The sequence below is a fragment of the Limulus polyphemus genome, unplaced genomic scaffold (genome assembly GCF_000517525.1).
Source record: "Limulus polyphemus unplaced genomic scaffold, Limulus_polyphemus-2.1.2 Scaffold1415, whole genome shotgun sequence".
Lineage (NCBI taxonomy): Eukaryota > Metazoa > Arthropoda > Merostomata > Xiphosura > Limulidae > Limulus > Limulus polyphemus.
Window position 1 is genome coordinate 3,847 of NW_013667025.1, and position 9,509 is coordinate 13,355.

General features: G+C 27.9%; 1 protein-coding gene across 1 annotated transcript in view; it reads right to left on the reverse strand.

Moving 5' to 3' along the window:
- LOC106463467 (poly(rC)-binding protein 3-like) overlaps positions 1-9,509 on the reverse strand; it is a 212,854-nt gene continuing 203,345 nt past the window's right edge. The window contains exon 13 of the transcript XR_001291061.2: positions 1-6,648. The gene's annotated coding sequence lies outside the window, so the exon portion shown is untranslated. The remainder of the gene's footprint in view (positions 6,649-9,509) is intronic.

The window sequence follows — 9,509 nt, forward strand, 5'->3', positions numbered from 1 at the left end:
TAACTGTGTACCAGTTTAACGTTGAATATTTTTTATGATTTTTACTGAAGATGAAGTTGCAACATCGAAACATGCAGAGTCAACTTTTTGGTGGTCATAGATAGGCTTTAATTAAAATGTTTTTAATTGTGTACCTATTTATTACTTTAAAAGTTTTGATATTATTGCTTTTATTGTCACCTTTATGTGTGAGAATGTATACATATTCTAAAAATATCTATAAATTTACCTAGATAGAAGCAACCTTAAAATGTGTAGTGTGAAATACTAAATTGTCTATTTTGTATTTTGCAAAAACACAGGGGACTATTTATCCATGATAGTCTCTGTAAACACATCTTATTTGCATGAGTAATGTGCACAAGAGGAAACATATATATCTGGTATAATTAACCAATAATTTGACCAATTAATAACGGTAAATGAAAAATAAATATGATACAAAGGACTTAACTTTCATTAAAATGTCTAGTAAAATTGTGATCTTGCAATGCAACATACAGATAATAATTCTGTGAAAACTTCAACAATGTAACACCAAAATGCTAGAAAATAATATGTAATCAACATAAACCTGCTATAATGATTCATTGTGATTCAATTTGTTGTAATGGTAAAGTGCAGGAATATTAAGAATAAGTTAAAGTCTCCTATTGTTTAATTTTATTAGTTTAGGAGCACTTATAGGTATTGTACATACAAATTGCTTAGCCTGTATTCTTATCCATTTAAATGCTATGCAGTGCTATAACGGTTGTAAGAATAACGCACTAGATTTACAAAGTGTCTACATTTTGGTGCTATCAATTAAAATAGTTATAAGTATAATCCCCAAAAGTACAGACAATTCTTACAAAATAGGTTCAAATAAATGAAGCTGTAAAAACACTATAATTATGTACCTAGTACAACTATATACAAGCTTAAGTCAGGTGTAAAAGCATACCTTTTGATAAAAAAAAAAAAAAAGCTTAAACAAAATCTCAAATAAGTTACATGAACAACTTGGCACTAAAATTTGGCAATTATCTTTCTTGTAGAGCAAAGTTATAAAAATTTTAAGTGCTGATAGAGATAAAACATAATATTTTATTGAGTCTAAACTACATAAAAAGTTATGTAAATATTTTTGTTCTTACAGTTCCCTTTTGTTATATTATACACTGAATACCAACATTAAAATGTTTTCATGCAAAGAACTTAGTACATTTAAACCAAATTTTATAATTAGAATTATGTGTCATAATTATCAAGACAGACTGAATAGGCTTAAATATAAAAAGTTATAAGAATAAAATCCAGTTTAGTGATTGAATAACTTGGCACTTTAAAAATGGTATTTCTTGATCTTGTGCTAAGTATAATAATATAACAAATTATTTCAAAAATGAAAAGATTATATCATTTATCTTAAATGCAACTTAATCACTGGCAGTAAAGTCATTTAGAGGTTTGCTTTTATGGTGTTAAGTACAAAGCTACATAATGTGCTATCTGTGCTCGGCCCACAGTGAGTATTGAAATGAAACCTGATTTTTAGTTAGATAGGTTCTCAAATTTACTGATGAGCCACCAGGGCTTGTTAAATAGACAGCAAGGCATTAGGCAATACTATTCTTCATTACATTTCTAAAACTAGCTTCAAGTGCTTATAAAATTAATGGTATGTTTTGCTATAGTAAGTTAATTTTAAATCATGAAATTTAATAATATTCAAATAGAGATGATAACCAAAAGGCCAAAGAACTCACAAAAAAGTGTTCTGTAGGCTCATAAAAAAATCATTTGTTTTAAATTTCCATTATTTAACAACAATGCTTTATAGTTACTGATTTTTGTGTAAATTTTACAATAGCTTTTTGAAAAAACTTCACTACCATTAATAATATTAACAGATAACACTAGTGAAAGTAAACCTTTATTTGAAGTACTATGCCTAAAATTAGTAAATACTTATAGAAATTGTAATAGGCCTAAAATTTATAATAAAATTCATCTTAACTGTAGATGTTTTTTCCCAACATTCCTCTTAATTTGTTCATTGTAGATTCAAAACCAGAGACATGTAAAAATTGCATTTCAGATCTTATACTTGAATCCACAATGGACAAATTAACAGGAATGTGAGAAAGAAAACAAATTCATCAATTGATATTTTTGCAACTTTACTTTTAGGCCTATTGGTTTCTAATGCTTCATCAGCTTTCAGCATTTAAACAACTATCTTAGTAAATACTATTCTCTTTTGGCACAGAAAAACGTTACATTTGACATAAGTGTAGAAGGAGTGTTACACTATGAGTCTGAATTATAAATTGCATCACTTCAACTACCTGTTTTATTCATGCACTAGGTATTTTGTATTTTTGAACCTGAATGGCACTTTATATGACAAGATGAGTTAAATGGTCAATTCAGACATCACAAGACTCAGATATTACCACCTATAATTTAGAGCTGCTGACTGAAAGGATGCAAACTGTCAGTAGCATATGCCACCTAGTATCTTCTATTAATCAAACATGTGGATTAACAGTCACAATTATAATATTCCCATAGCTGAAAGTGCAGAACATGTTCAGCTGCATATTTCGGCTTGAACGTTGAGCCCTCCAATCGACAGCTGAGCATATAATCCACTTGGCCATGCATGCCTGGCTCACATTCTTGCAAATTCATTTACCTTCGTGTGCCCCACATATTTCTTACAGGTTTAGATAAAGTCATATTAGATCTATGACAACTATCTAGCAGATATTATCTTCAGTCATGTAGTTGATTTCAAGAAGCTAATAATAAAATTATATTCTTATTATGCTGATAATTAAGATAAAATTAAATTTAATTGAAAACTCCAGCATATCTTTATACATATATCACAGAACCTTGACAAAATTCAGTGTTTTATTTGTAGTCTTCCACACTGAACATGTTTATCTTACATAAATGTTTGCTTACATATAATCTTGATTTAATGACTTTTTCTTAATGCTCATTGAGTCAAACTTGTAGTGACCAAATTCTTATTATTTTGTAAGACACATACTTATTAATATGTTCTAGAAGTATTGTTTTAAGTGGAAAAAAAAATACCATTGTAATAGGGCATTTATTTCTGAAACAAAAAGGAAATAATTTTGAAGTAAAGTCTATGATATATTTTTTATTAAATTAGACAAAGAACATACATCTTGATTTAATGACTTTTTCTTAATGCTCATTGAGTCAAACTTGTAATGACCAAATTCTTATTATTTTGTAAGACACATACTTATTAATATGTTCTAGAAGTATTGTTTTAAGTGGAAAAAAAAGACCATTGTAATAGGGCATTTACTTCTGAAACGAAAACGAAATAATTTTGAAGTAAAGTCTATGATATATTTTTTATTAAATTAGACAAAGAACATACAGTTGTATGTAATAATCGATTCTATATTCTGTAGTGATATGTTTAAGAATTTGTGTAGTTTCTAGGATAAATAATAAATACTATTACTAATTACAGAACTTTATTTAGTATATCATTTGCATTCATCATAATTTTGCTCTAAATAAATTTTATCAAATATTTTTACATTTATTAATAAAATCTCATTTTCTTACACCTAAGTACTTCTATAGACATTATTATTTTGAGCACTTTATATTAACAAGTCTTAACTTGATTAAAAAATTATTAGTATTATGTTGCAGCATGTAATTACTCTTGATCAAACACAAATTATTATGACTAAACAATTTACCTCCCTACTACCTAATACACAAAAGAGTGACTGTTTCAAAGTTGCATCAAAATGCTATTTATGTTATAAACAATTTTGTATTTGTAAGAAACTAGAAACATTGAATGCTATCACAAATTTTTGTATATGATGTTATGAAAATAACTTAGCAGTTAGTTATATTTATGAATGAGCTATTAACTATTATAATTTAATGCTTAACCAAATTAAAAAATCTGAGCTATTCTATTATCTTAAAATCAAACAAGTGTATAGGTATAGCATGTTAACATATGTTTCAGGTTCATATTTATTGCACATTGGTAATAATGTCTTCCAGGAATATTTAAGTGTTGTAAGCACATAAATATTATCCTAACATTTTTGGGGGGCTGATTCAACTAATTTTGTGTCAGACAAATGATTTTTGAATTACACAATTAAAAATGTACACTAGCTGTCACATAGAAAAAGAATGTGAAATAATACTGTTACTTTTAACATTCAACTCAAACCTGAAATTTCTTTAATCATTTTAACTTTGGCCTGTCTAAAAGTTTTAACAAATATAAAATCAACAACTTTTACTTTAAATAATTTGTTATTGAAATGAAAAATGCTTTTAATAAATAACGTTTTTATATGTTTATCAAACACAGAAACATCTAACCTAAAAACTAATGACTTATTTCCTCTCATAATGATGGTAATTATATAACTTACAGTATATATGTACTGCTGCACTTAGAGTACATATGAAACATTAAATGCTTACGTTTTTCAAGTTTTAATTATAAAAGTGAAAATAAGAGAAAAAAAAATAGCACTACTGATTTTTTAAAAAATAACTTCATATCAAATTTTTCACCACAAAATTCACAAGAAATGTTTTAGTTGAAACTTTTTTTACTCTTTTTTTAAATGTTAATGACCTTAATTTAGTTAAATGAAGGAAAATAGTTCATATTCTAAAAGTAGTATAATACACAAAGAAAATATTGTATTGCACAAGTTCTTTCATTCAAAATTTGTGGAGTTATATTACTTTCAAAAATCCTGTCTATAATTAGGATAGCATTTTTTTTGTTTGTAATATAAAGTTGACGATATTGAAAAAAACTCAACTTACTCTGGATTAAAGAAAAAAATACTGATACTGTTTCAGATACTAATGAATATCAAATTATTACATTAATTATATGTAGAAAATCTATCTCTACAAGTACTTGATATGTATGTTTGAAAGGACAGGTTGGTGAAGTGTATGTGCAGAAAATATATTTCTACAAGTACTTGATATGTATATGTGATGTGTTTAATAACACTACAACAGTATTCAGTTCTAAGAAGTTTAGGTAAGCTTTAAAATTCCAAATGGAAGTATACAGTTATCATACCTATAAAACTAGCCTACCACATAATATGACAACCAATAACATCAAGTACATTACTAACTATATGTGCAGAAACGGTTTGTTCAACAGAAACACACATCTCCAGAGCAATACAACAAATATAATACCTTAATTTCTGATTAATAGATTATTTGAATTGTAGACTAATAAACATTTTGTTATACAGAAAAATGCATGCTTGATACCATAAAAAACTTTTGATAGGTATTAAGCAAAGTTTGAGATATTTCTTAAATTTCAAAGTGCTATTATTATTTATATGTATGAACAAAAAATATAGAAAATTCATGCATTCTCTGTAGCCAATTATTCAAACTTAAGTCAATTAATATGCAACAGTAGTAATCAAACTAGGATAACTTTTTTAGAACCATTTTTCAAGTTTTAATCATTAAAAGTGAAAATAAAAGCCAAACTGAGCAATACAGAGCTTTGAAAAATAACTTCACATCAAATTTCTCACCCTAAAATTCACAAGAAATGTTCTGTTTGAAACATTTTTTCCCCTTTTTTTAATGCCTTTAATTAAGTTAAAACTTTTCTATCTAATGATACTTGTGAAACTTCATTTCATAAAATAGAAACTATTAAAGACGATTCATGATAGCAGAAGACAAGTGGGTAAGTTTGTATTTATTAGTATTAGAATCATCAATTTTTTGTACTATGTAATACAATTCTGGTTAATTTAAGTTACAAACCCTTAACATGTTTTTCTCTCAGTATACTACCATGAATTTCATAGGAATACTTTCAGTTTTAATCCAATTTAGACACCAACTTTTCTATACAAAAACAACTGAAAGGCACTGATGTGCTTCCCAAAGCGCCAATTAAACATATTGAGCAAATCCAATTTTTTAAGGTAGAAAACAAAACACAAAAACAAGTATGTTTCAAACTCGACTTACAAGATATATTGTTCAACACAAGAATAACCAATTAAATGTAAGAAAATATTTTGTTGTGAGTCAACAACAAAACCCTACCTACAGCAATTAACTTATATCATTATTTCATTTCATACTATCAAATAAAATCTTCATTCTTAAAAATCTAAAATAGAACAAAAGAGAATGAAGAAATACACCCTACTGTACAGAAGATATTACAGATCTTATCTATAAAAAAAAAATAAGTTCATTGTGAACAAGTGCATTAAGTTTACAAAACTTGAACTCACACCATCAAATATAATAAATCTCACAAAAGTTGAGAAAAAAATTGAATAAATATTATAATTGAAATAATCTAATAAAGATAATCATTTGAAACAAAGTAAGCGATATGGTGATTTTTAAACACCATGAATACACCTTCACATTATTCGATTAAAAAAGTATAGTAGATTGTAGAATTTCAAAGATATGTATGGCACTTAATTAGTTGACAATTTTTCTAGGTAGAACCTGTGATACTATTTGGTCATTCCGGGATCTGTGTGGAAAAACATGCTAATATTTTCTCTGACGTAGAAGGTGCAGAACGGTAAAGTTACACAGAATTATCTGAAAAAAAGCAAAAGTAAACATATAAATGTTGATAAAAGCATAAGACATTGAGAAATGATTTTCAAATTATCTGCAAGGCCATTTTATTTTGTGTTCAACTTTTTATATTTGTTTATTCTATTCAGAACAGCCTTTCTTGAAGTTTGTTTTGGAAATTCATACAAAGCTACACAATGGCTGTCTGTGCTAGCTATCCCTAATTTTTAATTCAGGGATAGTCTACAGGGATGGCAGCTAGTCAACAGCACCTCTACAAACTATGGGCTACTACAGTGGGATTTGATTGTTCATTTTAATAACACACCCATGCCACCAGAGTATAGTGTTTGTTTTTGTGGCAATGGGATGCAAACCATGGACCCATAAAATCACACTCTGTACACAATAATCCCTAGGACTATTCCACCAGTATTTCTTAATTTTTTTCCCAAACTAACTATCATGGAACATTTTAGTTGTTCACTGTACTGAAGTGATATCACTACTCTGTTTTATTGAAGTAGAACTAGACATAAGTAATTTAGTGGAAGAGTAGAATACCAAATATTACCAAAAAATATAAACAAAAATAATATCCCAGATAGCTTTTCCCCCATAGAAAACAAACAGTATACCACTTTTGCTATTACTCAAAAACCATGCAAAATAAAAATAACACAATTATGCCAGACATTTGGTAATTTAGGGTAGAACATAGGTTAAAGCTCAACTTATCTTAAATTATGCATTTTTTGCATATTTCCTGTTATCTAAAAAAAAAGACTAAGCTTTAATATCCTAGGATTTGGTTTATACATACTGAAGTCATGTGTCTCTTACTTTTACACTGGGAACTGGCAGAATGTTTGAAAATTTGCCATGAACCAAATATCCCATGCTAAATATGTCTCACTGGCAGTGACAAGCACTGTATTAACATGCGCAAATTGTTCTAAAGTGTGATTAACTTTCTGTATTTTTGAGTGATATAAACAGTTATTTAATATTCTTATAAGTAGGTGTATTAAAACATGAACAAGGCACCATCTTATTTTTTCTTCTTCTAGAGTTTCTGTAAATTTATATGATTATTAACAAGTAGAAGTTACTCAAAGCTGTAAATTTCACAAACACTTGCACTTGTTTTAACAGAAGAATGTTAATGCAACAGATGAATAGTGTAGCCTCCAAGTACAAATTGTATTGTCTATCTAAAAAAACAGGTCAATAAACCTAGCAAAGCAAGGCACTGCATGCTTAGACTATTCAAGTAATCTTCATTTCATTTTCTTAAATAAAGCGACAAAATATTAAAATACCAAAGAGTTTAATAGCATAACTATATTACGAGGTTTATTTTAAATATAAAACTATATTATAGCTATAACACTTGATAAAATCATTGGTATTAAAACTTGAATGCCATATTTCTCTTGTTTTTAAGATCTAGTTGCAGGTACCTATAGAATTATTAATAAATTTACTAAACATTTGTTGAAAGATTAAAACAGCTAGTTCTAGGTGCATGAAAACTTTAAACTTTTGGGTTTCTGTAAGAAAAAAAAAGGATTGCATATATTAATTTTAACACTCTGGATATGTTATAATTTGAAACAATAAAGAAATTGTTAATACATCTGTAAAGGTGAAAGAATTAAATGGTCAATGCTGTGACCTTATGTCCTTCACTGGGACCAAAGAAAAAATAGGATAGTATGTTAATATAATAAAATAGTAGGCCATTTCTTGTTCAGAAGAGAACCAATCTGATGTTGTATTATAATAAATATTTGATATCCATATTAGTAATTTCTACTATATTTTATCACATAAAATCCCAACCTTTCTTAGTGTTAGCCCCCCCCCCCCTTCCTTCTATAGGTACTGATTACTATACTTTTAATGCAAACAACACATTTAAAGAATGAATTGGTAAACCCTGGTAAATCAAGACACTGCATGCTCAGACTCTCCAAATGATCATTTCATTTTCTCAAGCAAAAATCAACCTGGATTATGGTGTCAGGGTGTGGAGGTTGTTCTGGCCAGCATTCGTATGTGTATGTAGTTGCTGTGACCTTGTATTCAAAACAACCCATATAGAGAAAATACTGGTTTTGTTTAACACCTTGAAAGACAAAAGTGGTTATAATAAATACATAATAATGTTATTTATGTAAATCAAGAAATGTGATTTAAATATATTTATTAGTTACTCTGAGGAAAAATGTTTGTTGATCCTAATGTATTCTCTAAAGAAAACACTGAAATATCATATTATCTAAGTGGCAGCTTTAAAAAAAAAGCAGCTGGGGGCATCCATATATTAGTAATGGGGAATTAGATTAGATCCTTAGGTTTGGTAATTTGTGGCCAAATTTAATAATGTGATGGTTATCCATTGGTTAGGTATAACTACAAGTAAATAAAAAGTGGTTCAACTGGCTAGAACTGAATGAAACCTGCTGGAGAGAAGTTCATTTTGAATAGTTTGAACAGACAGTTTTCTTCCTGAACAAACACATCTTCTAACATTTGTATTTCATTTCTATACTTTTACAGAAGTTTGAGTATGTTATATTAAGATGATTTTGAATATTCAAATCAACAAGTCACTTGATACCACAGCCAACAAGTCATGATAGAATGGAATGTATCATAATTACATTTTTGGTATTTTATAGGTAGTTTAATGAGTTTAAGTCATGGTGGAATGGAGTGTATCATAATTACATTTTTGGCTATTTCATAGGTAGTTTAATGTAGTTTAAGTCATGATAGAATGGAATGTATCATAATTACATTTTGGCTATTTATAGGTTAGTTTAATGTAGTTTAAGTCATGATAGAATGGAATGTATCATAATTACATTTTTGGC